At 32.3% G+C, this 21,016-nt stretch overlaps 1 protein-coding gene across 1 annotated transcript in view; it reads left to right on the top strand.

The window, feature by feature from the left end:
• The window catches only part of LOC114330054 (plasma membrane calcium-transporting ATPase 2), a 631,040-nt gene that overhangs the window by 54,136 nt on the left and 555,888 nt on the right, over positions 1-21,016 (top strand). Inside the window, exon 2 of the mRNA XM_028279354.2 lies at positions 20,081-20,126. The gene's annotated coding sequence lies outside the window, so the exon portion shown is untranslated. The remainder of the gene's footprint in view (positions 1-20,080; positions 20,127-21,016) is intronic.

The following is a 21,016-nucleotide window of genomic DNA, read 5'->3' on the forward strand; positions in this document are numbered from 1 at the left end:
CCATCTCTTTCATTCTTTTCTATCTTTTGCTATTATTTTCATTTCATCAAGCGTTTTCTGTTTAATCTTTCCCGCATCTACTATTTGATGTATCCATTTTCTTTCCGTCTGTTTTTTTTCTTGTTTGTGATATTTCTTGTTTCGTGAATTTTTCTCGTTAGTCTACTGGGTTTCATTCTCATCAGATGTCCATACCAGTTTAATTGTCTCTTTATTATTTTGTTGATTATTGGTTCCTGTTTGTTTATCCCTCTTATTTTCTCAGTTCTTATTCTATCCCATTTAGTCGTTCCGGCTATAGCTCCTAGATGTCTCATCTCCATTGCGTTTATCCTACTATTATGCTTTTTCTGCAAAGTCCAATTTTCACTTATATATAGGCAGTGGCGTAGCTGAAGATTGCGGGGCCCCCGCGACAATTTTTGTGGGCCCCGTATTATAAACATAACGAACGACAACTAATAACAGTATAATTACTAAAATATGTGTAAATAACAATATTTGGCCTTTCTTTAATAAGTCTTCATCAGTTAATGTTAATAGAATTTTTTAGAATAGACATGAAAACCTATACCTTCATGTCTTTTAATCCGACAAACCTATTAGTAAGTTGTTGCAATACTATATCTAAATTTACATTGAAAACATTAACTTCAAAACTGGTTTTGCTACAAGTTATTTTTTCGTCGCAGCTGAGCTCATCGTAAATTTTTTTATACGTTTTATCCGTTTATTTTTAAATTCCTATATAATCCCCACTATTCTGCTATTCCTGCTGCTTCTGATAATATTTCGGAAAACGAATTTCTCATTTCTCGAAGATTATCACGAGTTTTTTCAAAAAGTTTAAGGTTAACTCTGCCGTTTCAGATTGCAAAAGTTTTGATCTTAGATGAATAAAGTTAAGTATTTTAGATTGAATAGTAATGTTAACGGCAAATTAAAAATTATTCATATGCTCTAATAATTCATTAGCTTCTAATTTTTCATAGTTTTTTGATAGCAGTGAAATTTTCGTTAAAGATTTCATTACTTGTCAGAAAGCTCGACGCAAAGCCATAACAGCATCATGTCTGGATGACCACCGGGTTTCACATAATAACCTTTTTAAGTGTTGGCAAACGCGATAAATCCAAAGTCATAATAGTACCACTAGTACATACTACATCCCATCTTTTAATACTTGCACAAAAAAAACATATAATCTCTAATTATATCGTAAAAAAACTCCTGTACACCAGCAACGGCATCATTTAACACTAGGTTCAGATTATGAGATGCAAAATGAACATAGGAAACTGTTTTTTCAATGTCAGTTCAAATTGATAAGCAACTTCTTCCTCCCTCTTACGTTGTAATGGTCTCAATAAAACAAATTTTGTTAAATGGTCCTGATTAACTATAATAAACTTGTAGCCGTGATCCTCTTGTGATTGCATATCGATCAAATCTACCTATGTAACAGCGACTATTCATTTCTGAATGCAATATGGGTTTCGACACAAGACCCCTCTTCGCTCTACTCTTCTTCCGTTGGCAGGTTTAACACATTAATATAAAATTATTGAACATATCAATTGTTATATTTGCAAATTTTCTGGCGTTTTAGTCTTCAACCTACCCCAACCTCCATAACCATAACCAATAGCAACGTTTAAAACCTCCATAACCAATAGCAATAGCTTCAATTATGTCAAAAATGTCTTCAGCAGGTACATAATATTGGTTCAAGATTTCTAGTTTTAACTGAATTTAACAGTCTAATATAGTTTTGACTAGTTAAAACTAGAATTGTCTAAAGCGCGTAGTTAAAACTAATTTTTCCTAGTAAATTCGGGTTTTAACTTCTGAAATCGAGTTTTAACGGTAACATATACATATACACCACTCATAACGCTTGCCCCATCATACCTCTTTCCTCTGCAGTTGTGTACGGAAAGGTGCTTTGATTGTATAAATTTTAAAATTTCATTTACAGCAGCTTCTGCACATTGGTCTAATATGCGAATAAATCCCAAACAACTTCCGACAACTTCTGCTTTGGAGGGTAAATTATTTTCGTCGCAAGTTATTTTTACATACCGGAAAATAAAACTAAGCTGATCGTCTTTGGAAATATCTTGAGTGGTATCAATAATTATTGAATAAAAACAACTTTTTTAATTAAATTATTCACTTTGTTTTCAGTTTCTTAAACCAGAAATTTTATAACTTCGTTTGGTATTTGAGGGCCCATATAATTTGTTTAAGTTATTGTTTTTATCGGTTAATTTAACTAAAACAGGATCATATTTAGCTAGTAAAAAAACCATCGACAAAAATTACCTTTTTGGGATTCACTTTTATCTAAGCTACCAACATGTCCACGAAACGCTAAATTGCACCCAGAAAGAGTAAGAGTTATTACGTCAATTACCCGCTTCAGTACTTCCTCCCAAATTCCCTATTTTGATGCTTATTAGGAAAATATGTTTTGGTCCCCAATTTAAAGAAAGTAGAAGTATTAAGCTTGAAGGCTTTAAGGGGCCCCTCCTAACGTCGGGGCCCCCCGCCTTGCGGGCCCTGCGGGCCTGTCAGCTACGCCACTGTATATAGGATCGTCTGTATTACAATCGTCTATAACATTTTCATTTTTGTTTCTTGGTACAATTCTTTTTTTCTCAGAACTGGCGTTAGTGCATAGTACAATTTGTTCGATTTTTCTGTTTTGTTTGTTACTTCGAGGTCTATTATTCCATCATTGGTAATTATACTTATAGGATAATTGTATGCGGTAACTATTCTAGTTGAATATTTGCATCGTATATTTTATTTCATTTTCGTTCTTTTCGCCGATGACCATTGTTTTACTTTTCTCTTCTTGCAGAGGATCTGTTATACCATTCTCTCAGGTTTTTAAGCCATGACGTTCTTATTCGACCTGGCCCTATTCTTTCGTCTACCTTGCCTTGTATTATTAAATGCAGTATATTATATCTCTCTGGGTGTCGCATAACATGGCCAAAATATTCAAGTTTTCGATTTTTAACTGTTCTGACGACTTCCGTAACTTTTCCCATCCGGTGCAAAACAACTTCGTTGCGAACTCTATCCACCCAACTTATTCGTAGGATTCTTCGGTATACCAAAATTTCAAAGGCTTCTAATTTCTTGAGAAGAGTATCTGTTAATGTCCAACCTTCGACACCGTACGAAAGAGTAGAGAACACATAACATCTCACTAATCTAATTTTAAGATTCAAAGTAATGTTGTTTCCACATAAAAGTTTAAAAAACTCAAATATGAAGTAAATACCACTTCTATGTAATTGGTATATTTATTAAAATTTTTTAAAAATCCCAATGGATTGAAAAATGAGTCCAATTGAAAACGTTTTCGGACCTATCGGTCCATCATCAGTGAATTCGAATACTTGCTAAATAGCCCCAGAACCAAACAATGGTTGAAATAATAATTCAATCTACATTATGTTGTAGTGATAATGAACAGGCTAAACGCCGCCGCCGCGCCGATGTTAAAATATATAACCTCCGGGAACATGGTGAAACTCTACCAGGAAATTTACCAAATTTGGTAGTCAACGTTGGCCTAAGATGGTTGATTAAATTTCCTGGTAGAGTTTCACCATGTTCCCGGAGGTTATATCTTTTAACATCGGCGTTTAGCCTGTTCATTATCACTACAACATAATGTAGATTGAATTATTCTTTCAACCATTCAAGTATTCGAATTCACTGATGATGGACCGATAGGTCCGAAAACATTTTGAATTGGACACATTTTTCCAATCCAATGGGATTTTTAAAATTTTTTAATAAATATACCAATTACATAGAAGTGGTTTTTACTTCATGTTTGAGTTTTTTAACTATATGCTGTACACAGCCAACCTAGGGAACTACCATTTTTAGTACATAAAAGTTTCTTTATCTTAAAGAATGCAGCTCTGGACTTCTCTATACGTATTCTAATTTCTTTGTTCATGTCCCAGTTTTCATACAGATTACAACCAAGGTAGGTGATACTGTTAGTTCTCTCTAATTGTTCACCATAAGCTGTTACTACTTCCGGTTGTATTGGCGTCTTACTGACAACCATCACCTTGGTCTTTGCGGTGTTTAGCTTGAGTCCATATTCATCGCACGTTGTGGTAATCCTATTAATCAGATGTTGAAGTTTTTCATAATTGCTCACAATTAACACCGTGTCATCCGCATATCTCAAATTATTAATATTGACGCCATTCATTTTGATACCACATTGAGCATTATCCACTGCTTTATTAAAAACAAACTCAGAATAGATGTTAAATATTAGTGGGGACAAAATGCAGCCCTGCCTTACTCCTCTTCGTATTTGAAGTTCTTCAGACGTGTCCCGGCCAATCCTGATGTTTGCACGTTGATGCCAGTAAAGATTTTTGATAATGCGTAGGTCTTTATCATCAATACCCACTTTCTGAAGAATAGCAATCATTTCAGTATGTTTTACCCGATCAAAGGCCTTCTCAAATTTAATTAAACACATATAAACCAGATGTCCGACATCTCTGCATCTCTGTACCATAACCTGAATACTAAACAGGGTTTCTCTGGTTCCAAGGTTATTGCGGAATCCAAACTGTGTATCACCAAGCTGTTCTTCTATTTTTTGGTACATCCTAGAGTGCACAATTCGTAGAAATATCTTTAAAACATGACTCATCAAGCTAATGGTTCGGTAGTCACTACATCTTTTCGCGTTTGCCTTTTTTGGTATCGTCACAAAAGTCGACAGCAGCCAATCCGTTGGTATATAGCCAGTTTGATAAACTTTATTAAAAATATGAAGGAGAGATCTTTTACCTGAACTTTCGAAGAGCTTTATTATTTCACTCGGTATTTCGTCTGGTCCCGTCGCTTTTCTGGTCTTTGCTGCTAATCTTATTGCTTGTTCAATTTCGTCCATAGTTATGTCAGGTCCTGTAACTACATACTGCGTTAATTTCAAGCTCGGGCCTTTCATCATTAAACAGTTCCTAAATGTAGTCTTTCCATCTGTCTATTTTATTCAAGTCAGTGATAATCAGTTTTCCGTCTCTATCAACGATGTTATTTGCATGTTTTTTGTTCTGACCGGTGAGTTCTTTTATTTTTTTTATACATATTAAATGAATCAGGTTTTCTCTGCAACTCTTCAATTTCTAAACATTTGTCTTCAAAGTATGTTTCTTTTGCCGCTCGTAATTTAGTCCTTATCTCTTGACTAATGCGTTTATATATTTTGATGTTTTGGTTCTTAAATTAGCGTCTTTTTTCCATCAAATTTCAAAATCTCATCGTTCATCCACTGTTGCTTCTTTTGATTTTTCTCTTTGAAGTTTGGAGTTGAGTTGCTTATAGTCGTTTTGATTTGGTTCCAATGATCCTTGATGGATTCTTGTTGTTCGCTATTCTCAAAATTGCTCTCTAAATTGTTTGCAATCACCTGACTGTTGTTTTCTAATAAAATCGGTATCCAGTTTGTTAGAGGATCGTTGTTGTTTTATCCGTTTAAGTTTTAATTTTATTTCGGCTAACAACAGATTGTGATCAGATGGCACATCGGCGCCAGGATAGGTTTTTACAGACTTTACTGCATTTGTGCAACGCTCACTGATGGTTATGCAGTCAATTAGGTTTCTTACGATATTATGGCGTGTATCTGATGGAGATTTCCACGTATATAATCTCCGTTTAGGTAATTTGAAAAAGGTATTCATTATACATAGATTATGTTCTTTGCAAAAATCTGCGAAATAGTCCCCCCTTTCATGTCTATCGCCCAGTCCATAACATTCAATAATATTACTTTGTCTGCCTTTTCCTATCTTAGCATTAAGGTCACCCATCAGAATGGTGAGATTTCTAGTCTTGAGTTGGTCGGTAACAGTTTTTACATCGGCGTAGAACTTGTCAAGTTCTTCTAGTTCACTTTCCGCTGTCGGTGCATACACTTGTATTAAATTTATGTTTCTGGGTTTCGCGTTCAACTGAATCATTATGACTCGTTCAGATACCTGGCATACCGCCCTAACACATTTGCTAACCTCCTTTGAGGCTATGAATCCTACACCATGACGATGGTAATTACTCTCTTCTCCTGCATAATATACTTCATGATCATCCACATGGCATTGGCCAGATCCGGGCCATCGTATTTCACTGATACCGAGAATTGATATTTGCAGCCTTTTCATCTCATTTATGGCATTGTGTGTTTTTCCTGGTTCATATAAACTCCGCACATTCCATGTGCCTACTCTACAACTTCTCCGTATATCAAATTTGGTCAAACGGGAGATTCTTCGCACCCTGCCACATTTAAGAAGCGCCCGTACTCGGGGCCATCGTTTATTTCCACAGTCATATTGATTAACCTGGGGAAAATAGTGTAGTAGTCATTCCATTGGCTTTCTACACCGCACCGAGTACTATTCTGTATTGACCGTTGTGGCCTACATGGCTTCCGCTCAATACAGATACTGAAAAACCACCTTCCGATTTCCAGGTTCGATTTTATAAAACTTTTATAATAAAAGCCCTAAAACCAGGGGGCTGCCACCTCCGTCCTCCAGACCGTTGTGAAGACCTTCTTCTCCGCCCTGGATGCCGTTGTGGGCTTCATCCGTGACCCTCGACAGGGGATCCCTTAGCAGGTACTAGTTTCCCAGGTCAGGATACACCTGGAATCTGCAGAAGGCAGGGATTGATTCAATTTCCCTGATAGGACTATCCAAAAGGAGTTCCTACCTGCTACCTTTACTTTTCTAGATGTTCATTTCCAATTTTAGTTTCTCCATTTCCTCTGTCCATATGTTGATAATTTTTTGAGTTATGGCCACGGAATCTGCTATAATGACTATGTCATCCGCATACAATAAGGGTTCTATTTTTAGTTTCTGTAATCTTGGTAACCTATATTATTGTCCGTATTTGGTTGGTTCTTTCACCAGTATTTCTAATTAATTCGCTCATGACTATTATGAATAGTAGCAGGCGAAGACTTTCTCCTTGTTTGATACCTCTTTTCCAATTGAATTCTTCAGATCTTTCTCCTGCTAGCTGTATACGTCTTTTTACTAATCTGTATTCTTTAATATCCTTTAGTATCCTTGAATTTTATTATTTGTTTGAAAATATTGCATCCAATTCTGCAAATGCTTGTCAAAGTTACAAAATTACTTCAATCACATATTACATTACAAATAAATAATATTTGTAAAGTTATAGAAGTTTCAAACTTATCGCTTGCTTTGAAAGAATTAAGGATCGAACCAACTATAATTTGATAATATTTGTTCCAAATTAAAAGACACTCTTGTGATAAGCTTTTAAATGACATTTCTATTCCGAGAAAACTTAAAGTTTTCTACAAGATTAGATAATAATGCTGGAAATGCATTTAGAATCAATGATACAAAAATATGTGAAACTCCTTGTAGACCAGGGCGCATCTGTAAAAATATTAGTACATTAGGACGTTGAGAGGTGACTCAAATTTTTTTGCAGAAATTGCTTGAAAATAAATCAAATAATAATATTTGAGTTATCCTCCCTCTCAAAAAGGTCCGGAACATTGTTTAAATAATCAAAATGTCAAAAAATTAAGGAAAAATTCGATTTTTTTCTTGGTTTTTTGATTATAACTTTAAAAGTATTCATTTCCGAGAAAAGTTGTACTGAGATAAAAGTTGCGTAATTAAATTTCCTACAATATAAAATTGGCTAAAAATTTAAGAAATAGTCACCCTTGTTGGAAAATAGCAAAAATTGTGGAAAAAACATACAAAAACAAGTATTCGCATTTTACGTTTTTCAACCATTTATGCTACACTTAGGACCTTCATATTTCACCCTGAAAAATTTTATGATACAGTAAAACAATATTGTAAATTTCATTAAGATCGGTTCGATAGATTTTGCAAAATAAATTTTGCAATCCAGCTTTCGTAAAAAAAATTCATTTTTTCAAAATGTTACAGGACTGAAAATAAAGAGATAGCAAGTTGAAAATTTTTTTGCATATAGAAGTGTACTGTACCTGTCATTTGCAATTTCGCAAAATTAAAATCGCGTAACACCACGGCGTCAGGAAATTTTTAAATAAACATTAATTATTGGTGCTACGCGCAGGACAGCGGATGGGTTGCTCTGATTGGGCATTCCAATGAACTTTGATAATATTTGATAAATTTTAATTTTTATGACATTTCGATATAAATAAATAAATTTGTTTATTGCAAAATAAAAACACATACTCTATCCTTTGAAATAACAGTTTTATTAGCAAAAACTTTCTTTGTTCATATATTTTAATTTAAATAATAAAAGTTTATTATTTTTAAACATATGCAATTGTTTAAACAATATTTCACAAACAATAATAAAATTAGTTTGATTTTTGTGGAATTAAAAAATTAAAATACAACAAAATATAGAGTAAGAAAATAATATATTAGATAAAGATTGGAAGAAATTTTGGTGGAAATCAACCTGTGTGAATCGAACACCGCTGTCCTGCGCGTAACACCAAAAATTATTGTTTATTTCAAAAATTTTCTGACGCCGTGGTAATTAATCGATTTTAATTTTGATAATTGCAAATGAAAGGTACAGTACACTTCCATAAGCAAAAAAAAATCAACTTGCTATCTGCTTTATTTTCAGTCCTGTAACATTTTGAATAAATGAATTTTTTTTGCGAAAGCTGTATTGCAAAATTTATTTTGCAAAATCTATTGAACCGATCTTAATGAAATTTACAGTATTGTTTTACTGTATCATAAAGTTTTTCTGGGTGAAATATGAAGGTCCTAAGTGTAGCATAAATGGTTGAAAAACGTAAAATGCGAATACTTGTTTTTGTATGGTTTTTTCGCAATTATTGCTATTTTGCAACTAGGGTGATTTTTTTTAATTTTTAACCAATTTTATATTGTAGTAAATTGAATTACGCAACTTTTATGTCAGTACAACTTTTCTCGGAAATGAATACTGTTAAAGTTATAATCAAAAAACGAAGAAAAAAATCGAATTTTTCCCTCAATTCTTGACATTTTGATTATTTAAACAATGTTCCGGACCTTTTTGAGAGGGAGGATAACTCAAATATTATTATTTGATTTATTTTCAAGCAATTTCTGCAAAAAAATTTGAGTCACCTCTCAACGTCCATCTCAAAACAGATCCGCCCTGGACTATTGAGTTTATTCGCTTTTAGGCGAATGATTCAGTAAATAAACGATAAATCTGACCAAGAATAAAAAATTATTTATTCGGTAGGCAAAATCATATCGGTAAATATAGATAATCTAGGAAATCAAGATTTAAAATACACCTCAGAACAATAATTTAATTTGAATTCTTCAGAATTAGAAGCTGAAGTGAGACTTTTTTTAAAAACAAAAGAGTATGGTTTGTTCAACAGTAATTGGTGTGAGTTCAATTAGTGCGGTCGTAAATATTATTAAATTTATCTGACCTGGCCCATTGTTAAGACCCACCCGGAGCGATAAGCCACCGAGGTAGACAGAGTTGGTCTTTTGCAATTAACACTGACTAGACGGTACTCCCATAATAAAGCCTAAAATAAATTTTACCTGAAACCGGGCCTTTTATACTATTATCGGTTAATCCGGGCTGTTTATAGTGGTAACTAATTGAACTTAACCATTTACTGTTTAACATACTATACCTACAAATTTTCCACCTTCGAAAGCTCTCGACTGACTCGATTGGATGTATCAACATAACAGAAAATCGATGTTTCCAGTGTTCAACCAACTAATGGTAATATTTGCCACAATACCTGTAACAAGAGAATTTTTTCTAAGCTGAGCGTAATGAAATCGATATTTCGATCGACAATGCTGCAAGGTTGTTTGGAACATCTAATGGTGCCCTTTGTTCAACAAAAACTTGCTATAAATATAAAGATAGTGTAGTTAACGGATTTAAAACAATCTTACCATTCCAGCGACGAAAGACATTGTAATATGTGTTGTTATAATAAATTTTTAATGTCAATCAAAATTTTGATGTATTTTTTAATATACATTATACATACTAGCTGACCCGGCGAACTTCGTAACGCCTTAGAAATAAATAATATGTCAAAGTTCAATAAATAAAAATTAACAGAAAACCAAAAAATATTTAAAACTAAACTTATGTGCATAGAAATCGGCCCACTTAAAAATTTGGTCATTTGTGATGTCTCATATTTCCTAAACCTGTTGGCCGATTTAAGTTATTTTTGAACATGTTATAGCCGGATTCTTTAACAATACCAGTGTAATAATATTGTTGCTAAACAGGTAAATTTTCATTGTACACCGGGTGTACCAATCAAACTGTGTTTTTTTCTCAAAGTTTGCATCACCCTGTGAAATATTCTAGCATTTAAAAAATACTGAAATTAAAACCCAACTATAGCATCAGATATTCTTAACATTCTGCTATTTGATTCATTCCTTTATGTTGGATAATAAAAAAGTTAGATACTTTAACAACTAGACATGCTCTTCATCAATACACGGTGTTTTTAAATAAGTGCGACAAACTTTAAGGGGTAATTCTGCATGAAAAAATAATGACAGTTGGCTTTATAAACGTATGTCCGCAAATGTTCCGTTTCCAAGATACGGGATGTTGAATTTTTTCTGACAAAGTGACGATTTATTTATTGCTTTAAAACTAATTGAGATATGTAAATGAAATTTGGTAGGTTTTAAGAGCTAGTTATTGCAGATTTTTTGACATAAAATTAAGAATTTTATATTCACCATTAGCGTGCATACGGGTAATATGATCGGTCATCTGATTCAACACGAATGATTAAAAAAACAGAATGTTAAGAAAACCTGATGCTATAGTTGGGTTCTAGTTTCAGTATTTTATAAGTGCTAGAATATTCCACAGGGTGATGCGAACTTTGAGAAAAAAACACAGTTTGATTAGTATAGGTTGTTATAGTTATACACGGTGTCCCGAAAAGATTAATCATAAATTATACCACAGATTCTGGGGTCAAAAATAGGTTGATTGAACCTCACTTACCTACACTCACCGGCAGAGACAACGGGCACCCCAAAAAATGGCTCATTTTTAATGTCTTGTATTTCCTAAACCTGATGTCCGATTTAAGTAATTTTTTTAATATGTTATTCTTTGTCAATATCGCTGTAATAATATTGTTGCTAGACAGGTACATTGTCATTGTATACAGGGTGTACGAATCAAACTGTGTTTTTTTCTCAAACTTTGGAACACCCTGTGGAATGTTCTAGCTTTTATAAAATACTAAAATTAAAACCCAACTATAGCCACAGATTTTCTTAACATTCTGTTTTTTTATTCATTCGCTTATGTTGGATAATAAAAAAGTTAGGCACTTTAACAGCTACTCCTGTTTTTCGTCAATACAGGGTGTTTTTCAATAAGTACGGCAAGCTTTAAGGGGTAATTCTGCATGATAAAATAATGACAGTTTGCTTTATAAACTTATGCCCGCAAATACTTCGTTTCTGAGATAGGGGGTGTTGAAATTGTTCTTACAAACTGACGATTTATTTATTGCTCTAAAACGGTTTGTGATATGCAAATGAAATTTGGTAGATTTTAAGAGCTAGTTATTGCGCATTTTTTGGCATACCACTGGCGTGCATACGGGATATATTTAAAATATTTATACCCGTATGCACGCCAATGGTGAATATAAAATTCTTAGTTGTATGCCAAAAAATGCGCAATAACTACCTCTTAAAATCTACCAAATTTCATTTGCATATCACAAACCGTTTTAGAGAAATAAATAAATCGTCAGTTTGTAAGAACAATTTCAACACCCCCTATCTCGGAAACGAAGCATTTGCGGGCATACGTTTATAAAGCAAACTGTCAGTATTTTATCATGCAGAATTACCCTTTAAAGTTTGCCGTACTTATTTAAAAACACCCTGTATTAACGAAAAACAGGGGTAGTTGTTAAAGTGCTTAACTTTTTTATTATCCAACATAAGCGAATGATTTAAAAAACAGAATGTTAAGAAAACCTGAGGCTATAGTTTGGTTATAATTTCAGTATTTTATAAAAGCTAGAACATTCCACAGGGTGTTCCAAAGTTTGAGAAAAAAACACAGTTTGATTCGTACACCCTGTATACAATGACAATGTACCTGTCTAGCAACAATATTATTACAACGATATTGATAAAGAATAAGGCTATAACATATTAAAAAAATTACTTAAATCGGACATCAGGTTTAGGAAATGCAAGACATTAAAAATGACCCATTTTTTGGGGTGCCCGTTTTCTCTGCCGGTGAGTGTATATACAATAGTGCACACAAAAAAAGTTACAGCCCTTTGAAGTTACAAAATGAAAATTGATTTTTTTTATATATCGAAAACTCTTTGAGATTTTTTATTGAAAATAGACATGTGGCATTCTTATGACAACAACATCTTAAAAAAAATTAAAGTGAAATTTGTGCATCCCATAAATATTTTATGGGTGTTTTGTTCTCTTAAACCCCCCAAACTTTTTTGTACTTTCCAATTTAATTATTATTGTGGCACCATTAGTTAAACACATTGCTTTTAAAACTTTTTTGCCTCTTAGTTCTTTTTCGATAAGTCAGTGTTTATCGAGATATTTTGAATATTTATTGAATCCACCACATATTATTTGTATATGGTTAAGTAGGTACGATTATAGACCTGTTAATAATCTGAAAATTTATTTATAATTTACATTTTAGGTATATTTTGAAAAAGAACCCACATCTCGATAAAAGGTGACTTATAAAAAAAAGACTAAGAGGCAAAAAAGTTTTAAAAACTGTGTTTAACTAATGGTACCACAATAATAGTTTAATTGGAACGTACACAAACATTTGGGGGTTTAAAGGAACAACATATTAAAAAAGAAGCCGCATCTCGATAAAAACTGGCTTATCGAAAAAATACTATAAGGCAAAAACGTTTTAAAAACGTTGTGTTTAACTAATGGTACCACAATAATGAATTAATTGGAACGTACACCAAAGTTTGGGGGGATTTAAGGGAACAAAACCCCCATAAAATTTTTATGGGGTGAAAAAATTTCACTATAATTTTGTTTTAAAATGTTCCTGTCATAAAAATTATACATGTCCATTTTTAATAAAAAATCTACAATAGTTTTCGATATATTGAAAAACATTTTCAATATCAATATCATTCAATATTTTTTCAATCAAATCGATTTTCATTTTGTAAGTTCAAAGGGCTGTAACTTTTTTATGAGCATATTTGTACTAAAGTAAGTGAGGTTCAATCGAACTATTTTTGACCCCACAATGTGTGGTATAATTTATGACCAATCTTTTCGGGACACCCTGTATATATAATATATAAACACGTTTATATTACTGAATAGAAAAAATTGAATACCCTTTGATTTAAAAAAAAATCATCGATTACGTCATCACGCCCAGATGGAGGACGTCACTAGTATGATATATATGCCAAAAAACCACAATTTAAAAATAAAAATCGACCTATTTCGGAATCTATTTCCAAAATCGCTCATTCACGCAATAATGAATTTATTCCATTTGGCTGTGCCACACTGTATACGTGTGTGTCTAATACAATTCTGACAACTGTCAAATTTATTTGGACATTGGATTATCGACATTTTCAAAACACTACACTACGTCATAACTGAAAGAGGGCTCTAGATAGAACTATATTATAGTTCTAATAGTATATTAAGTATGGAGAACGGTAAGGGTTTTATACCGATCGAAGACAATTGTTTGGAGGAGGAGCGGAGCGACGACTCCAATTATTTTCTGAGATCGGTTACCCTTAACGTTCGACATGCTTATAACGTTTTTTGCACGATTGATACCATTATAAATTATAAAATTAAACATTTTCGTCATATTGACTAGTTTCATTCATTTTATCAAGATAAATACTTTGGTTGTTAGGTAGTAACTAGGGTGCATAACAACAATGGAGAATTGAGTTTTTATTTAGTTGTCAATAATTTTAAGTACAATTTTGATTATTATAAATTAAAATATAAGCGAAAGTGAATTTGAAGAAATTGAACGGGCTTGGGAAGAAGGGTGTTCCGCAATTATTCCCGAAAAATCCAAAATCCGTTATCAAAATACCTACCAAAGTTTTAAAAAATGGTGCGAAAGCAAGAATTTAAGAATCGAAGAAAAGATTCTATTGGCATATTTCGTTCAAAGACAATATGCAGTTGAAAGCTCCTGGAAGCCTCTGGGCAGAATATTCAATGATTAAATCCACCGTTTTTCTTTATGATGGCATTGATATTTCCAAGTTTTCAACTTTGATCGCGTATTTGAAGAGAAAAAATGTTGGCTATAGGCCTAAGAAAGCGAGCATTTTTACACGGGAGCAATTTGAAAAATTTCTGATAGAAGCACCGGATGAAGAATTTCTAGTTCACAAGGTAATATAAGCTAGTTTAGGTAAAAGAAATACTCTAATGAAGATTTTTTCATAATTTGTAGGTCGCAATGATATTGGGAATATCTGGTGCCTGTAGAAGAGAAGAATTATATAATATTACTATGAATGACATCCAACAAACCGATGGTTTAATGATTGTAAAAGTACCCAATACAAAAACGAACATCCAGCGTACTTTTACAGTCGTTAATAAACCAGAGGATAAAATTCCATATTTAGATATTCTGCAAAAGTACTCGTATATAAAACTTCGTCCATTACAAGTAAAATCAAATCATTTGTTCTTAAGATACGCCAAAGGAAAATGTTGTGCTATTTAAGTAATAGGGAAAGGGACAATCGGGGGCTGGCCTTCTCAAATTGCCAAATTCTTAAATTTGCCTAATCCCGAGAACTATACTGGCCATTCGTTCAGGAGGACATCAGCAACGCTTTTGGCTAATAAAGGTGTTGATGTCCTCGGATTAAAGCGTCATGGAGGTTGGTGTTCATCGACAGTGGCCTTACACCAGCCTTACACCTAAAGGTATAAAGGCTTAGGACTACGTAAGTAAGTAAGTTCTCCTTAAGCGATCCATATATCCTCTAAGAATTCCTTTTTCTTTTATCTTTAGACTTTTTAGACTTTTTTCTTTTTCTAATGTGAATTACATTTGATTTTTTATTTGATTACACTACCGCTGGATTCTGCAATTTTGTTTTATTTTTAAAACCTATATTTACATAAAGCTGACAATTCTACATTTCTGCTTAAGAAATCAACTTCATTATTAGGGCAAACAGCAGTAACTGCTGAATTTTCAGCCAAAAAACAAGTAAGACAATTGTTTGATTTGTCAAAAATTAAGACATATTTTTTAATGTTTTTAACGTTTTTCTGCTTAAAATTAAAGAAATAATATATTGTGTGAAAGAAAAATCCTTAAATTACAAATAACTCAAAACCATTATTTTGGCACTTACTGCTTTTTACCTTATCACGTCAGTATAAACCCAATATTATGTCAGAAAAGCCTGAAAATGTGAAGAAGGCTTAGTTGTTTTATAAGAATTTACCCTATTTACTAAGATTTTTATATTTTTGTTTTTATTTATTTACAATATTTTCAATATTGTTTCCGATCTCACACTGTTACAGATTGGGACTGAGATTATCTATTGATATACAAACACACAAGTTGATTAAATATACAATAGTCATTGGGTGTATATTTTTAATATGTATATTTTGATAGCTGGCGGTATCATTTCGGTGGAAAAACAGGCGGTATGCTTTGAGTAACCTTGATAAAAAAATAATATATGGGGATTGATGAAACTATGATGCAGCATTAAATCAAATTAATCTATTTTTTAATAGAGTAGACATACCTATGTAATAGAGAGCAAATAATGCGATACTTCAACGTTATAAGCAACGTATAATTTTATTTTTAATATTAAAATACAAAATTTCCAATTTTCTAAATAAGTAAACCATCGACATTTAACAAATCAGTACAGCCTAGCATGGTTTCCCTCTCCATTCGATTACATGAAATCAATCCCAACTCAAGAATATCTGTCACAAAAAAATTATAGCATGTATCTGTCTTTAAAAAGACAACCAAATGCAACGATGACAGTAAAATTCTCGCGTTAGAGATTCCATAGTAAATCACGAGGGAAAACCAGGAAAAAACCTCGTGATACTATCCCGACATCATCGTAAATATTTGGTCTTACATTTAATTTACTTTCAAAAAACTAATACCAAATTCTGACTTTAATATGTTTAGATTTTAAATAATATTAATAATACATAGATCTACAATAAGTAATACTAAAATATAAAATTTGTACTAACTCGATATGTTATTGACTTACTAATCGTGGTATTTTCTTTCTATTGACTTCCTCCTTCAGTATGGGTAACCACATCCTACTGTATTCTACCGAGGAATTTGCGACACAATTGGTTTCATTTAGCAATTTTCAATGAACACAGAGTTCAGTGGAGAGATTCAAGTATAGCCCTGAAAGAATCAGATAGTAAAAAGAGAAAAATCAAAGAAGCGGCTCTAATTATGCTAAATGAAACCAATTGTGTCGCAAATTCCTCGGTAGAATGCAGTAGAATGTGGTTGTGGTTACCCATACTGAAGGAGGAAGTCAATAGAAAGAAAATACCATGATTAGTAAGTCAATAACATATCGAGTTAGTACAAATTTTATATTTTAGTATTACTTATTGTACAGGGCGTAACAAAAATACAGGTCACAAATTAAATCACATATTTTGGGACCAAAAATAGTTCGAATGAACCTAACTTACCTTAGTACAAATATGCACATAAAAAAAGTTACAGCCCTTTGAAGTTACAAAATGAAAATCGATTTTTTCGAATATATCGAAAACTATTAGAGATTTTTTATTGAAAATGGACATGTGGCATTATTGTGGCAGGAGCATCTTAAAGAAAAATTAAAGTGAAATTTGTGCACCCCATAAAAATTTTATGGGAGTTTTGTTCCCTTAAACCCCCCAAACTTTTATGTAGGTCTCAATTAAATTATTATTGTGGTACCATTAGTTAAATTCAATATTCTTAAAACTTTTTTGCCTCTTAGTATTTTTTCGATAAGGCAGTTTTTATCGAGTTGAGGCCTATTTTTGAATATGCTTACATAAAAATGTTATGGGGGTTTTGTTCTTTTAAACCCCCCAAATGTTTGTGTACGTTCCAATTAAAATATTACTGCGGTACCATTAGTTAAACACAGTGTTTTCAAAACTTTTTTGCCTCTTTGTATTTTTTCGAGAAGGCACATTTTATCGAGATGTGGCTTCTTTTTTACTATGGTTCAAAATATACCTAAAAATGTAAGTCGTACATAAATTTTCATATTACTACCAAGTCTCCATAATCGTACTTAACCATATACAAATATGTGGTGGATTTGACAAATATTCAAAATATCTCGATAAAAACTGACTTTTCGAAAAAGTGCTAAGAGCCAAAAAAGTTTTAAAAACATTGTGTTTAAAAAATTTTTATGGGGTGTCCAAATTTCACTATAATTTTTTCTTAAGATGCTACTGCCATAAGAATGCCACATGTCCATTTTCAATAAAAAATCTCTAATAGTTTTCGATATATTGAAAAAAATTGATTTTCATTTTGTAACTTAAAGGGGCTATAACTTTTTTTATGTGCACATTTGTACTAAGGTAAGTTAGGTTCAATCGAACTATTTTTGGTCTCAAAATATGTGATTAAATTTATGACCTGTATTTTTGTTACACCCTGTATATCTATGTATTATTAATATTATTTAAAATTTAAACATATTAAAGTCAGAATTTGGTATTAGCTGTTTGAAAGTAAATTAAATGTAAGAACAAATACTTACGATGATGTCGGGATAGTGTCACGAGGTTTTTTCCTGGTTTTCCCTAGTGATTTACTATGGAATCTCTAACGCGAGAATTTTACTGTCATCGTTGCATTTGGTTGTCTTTTTAAAGACAGATCACATGCTATGAATTTTTTGTGACAGATATTCTTGAGTTGGGATTGATTTCATGTAATCGAATGAACTATCTTTTAGTAAAGTCGTCCCAGGAACGCAACTCATAAATATTGGCGATATCATTTTAAAGTCTTCTACCTTAGAATGTATAATATACGTCTGAATTGCCAATATAAATGAGTCAGATTAAATAAATTATTAGAAGAATTTTTTTACTCAGCAACAACATTTTTGTTTATTTTAGTAGTATTTTGTATTTTGTCAACGAAACCCGATTTGGGCTTCGAAACGTTAATAAAATAATTTTTTGGTAAAATTGTGGCTTATTCCCATTAAAAATAGTTGATTATAAGAAATGCCACAAGGAAATAGCTTCAGAACAACATAAATTATTTTAGGACGAAAAATTTTTTTGTCATTACTTTTTAAACCACAGAAATGTCTGGCAATTACAGTTCATATTTCTAATAATGTTTAAAAAGTAAAGACAAAAAAATTTTTCGTCTTACAATAATTTTAAATTCGATATGTTGTATTCCATATATGTATTCGATACCTGTAAAAGTGTGCTGCGCAGTAATGAACGCAACCTGTATCAGTAGCCAGATGGCCGGTACGGTGTTCGAGGAAGCATAGGGAACAATATATGAAAGAATCAGCTGTCTTAAAATGATTTTTTTTTCGACTCTTGGTCACGATAAAAACACGAATTTTTTGAATTCGAGTTTTGGTTGAAGTTTTGTTCCGTATCGTATTGAATTTTGACACGAATAAACGCCGATTTATATATAAACAAATATATGAGCATATAAATATATGAAACCAAAACTGTCTTAAACTTTTACTCAGATCAGAGAGTGCAGCCAGCACCCTTATCGACGATTTCACCTCTTGTTAGAGGTTCATCAGAGACTGCATAGGCTGCTTTTCTCTGGCCCAGGTAAAAATCTTCGACATATCCATCTTCCACCGCAACTGACGAGATGGTAGTAGGTGCCTAGCGGCATCTGCTAAATAAAAGACTAAGTTTTTCAACCTAATAAAAATATTTGTAAATTAAATATTTTTAAAAGATTTTTAATTGAAAAACTTTATTGGCCCATTTCCTGGTGACAACCTCCAAGGCTTCTACAATATGCAAGCCAAATGGATGCTGCAGTGAAGACTAAAGGGAAGGAATTCTACACTATGCAATTCACAACCCCCGTCTGCAGCGTGGTAAAGTTCCAACGGAAAATGGACCTAGTTACTCTATAGGAGTAATACTAATATAAAAATAAAAATGTATACCATTTTTATTCATTCAGTTGCGGTGCGAAACCAAAACTGTCTTAAACTTTTACTCAGATCAGAGAGTGCAGCCAGCACCCTTATCGACGATTTCACCTCTTGTTACCTCTTTAGTCTTCACTGCAGCATCCATTTGGCTTGCATATTGTAGAAGCCTTGGAAGTTGTCACCAGGAAATGGGCCAATAAAGTTTTTCAATTAAAAATCTTTTAAAAATATTTAATTTACAAATATTTTTATTAGGTTGAAAAACTTAGTCTTTTAAATATATGAGCGTTCAAAATTTGAAACTTTATTGTTTATTTATGAAGCATAACGTAAACAATTAACGTAAAAAGTGAAATTATGTATAGTTCATATTATTAGCTACAATCCGTAAAAGTTTTACGTTTCTATACTGTAATAAACAATAGAATTTAAGCATTTTCCATTAAAATCGTTTTTTTTATTTAAACGATTAATAAACATAAAAAAAATTATTGACTATTCGTGTATTGTTCCCGCGAATGCATATGTCTGCAAATTTTCATTCATTTGCATTGAAGAAAAGTCAGTCAAATTAACGTCTAAAGATTTGATGCAAACTATTGAAGTAAAGAAAAGCGTTTAAAAAAAATCTTTAACACAAATACAATAATTATTTAAAACAACAATTAGATTAAAAAATGATATTGTGAAATATATCCAGTTCATATCTTAACACTTTTATATGTGCTCTAAAGTTTTACTTCCATTCTAATTGTCTGTTTTCTGTTTCAGTTTTAAAATGCTATATCTTTAACTTCTATGGAGCATCAGTTTATTGGTAAGTTACTAAAAATAACTTCTTTTATATACAACTTAAATACAACCTCTCTGTAATACTAACTTACTGCATTATTTTGAAATTACCATGTATGGTTATTTATTGATCTAAATTATTTCAGATTAGGTATTTTATACTCGTATACTTATTTCAGATAAGTATTTTGCATTCTTCGTGGATACTTACAAGTTACTGATATGTTTCAATATTATGTACAATGTAAAATGTTCTCCGTCTAAGTTCTAGATGGCACCGATAAAAATGAAATTACAGTAGAACCCCGATAAGTCGGCCTCCGACAACCCGGAAGTCCGGCTAACCCGGACCGATTTTCATCAGACAAAACAAACATTTTTTCACTTTGACTGGGTTTTTGACCAAAAAATAAACAATACTGTATACAGCTGTACGTAATATATGCTGTGCATTGTGCATATGTATTTCATGTTTTTTGCAATAACAATGGAGTTTATCTGTAACGAGACCGTATTTTATAAATTTTTACTATATTCTCCGGCTAACCCGGATTTTCGATAACTCGGATCGGATATTATCTAATAGAATATTCACAAAATATGAGAATACAACAAAACATCGTTGTTTGTGCCTGCAACATTTGTGCCTTTTTCTCCCTACAAGATGTCTCAAACTTTTGTTTCGGTTAAAACACATGTTAAATTACAAAACCGTCTATTTTTTTATTTCTAAAGATATCAGGGACATTTAAAAAACAAACAGTTCACAAAACATAAGACTCTAATACGATTTCGATATATACTCCCATTTGTACCTCGTTCTCCCTACAGGGCGTCTCAAACTTAACATAAGAAAAACATTTCTTTTCTTCCACCCGGTATAAGTACAAAAAAAAAGTTTGAGTAAACCTTTGC

The sequence above is a fragment of the Diabrotica virgifera genome, chromosome 10 (assembly GCF_917563875.1).
Source record: "Diabrotica virgifera virgifera chromosome 10, PGI_DIABVI_V3a".
Classification (NCBI taxonomy): Eukaryota; Metazoa; Arthropoda; class Insecta; order Coleoptera; family Chrysomelidae; genus Diabrotica; species Diabrotica virgifera.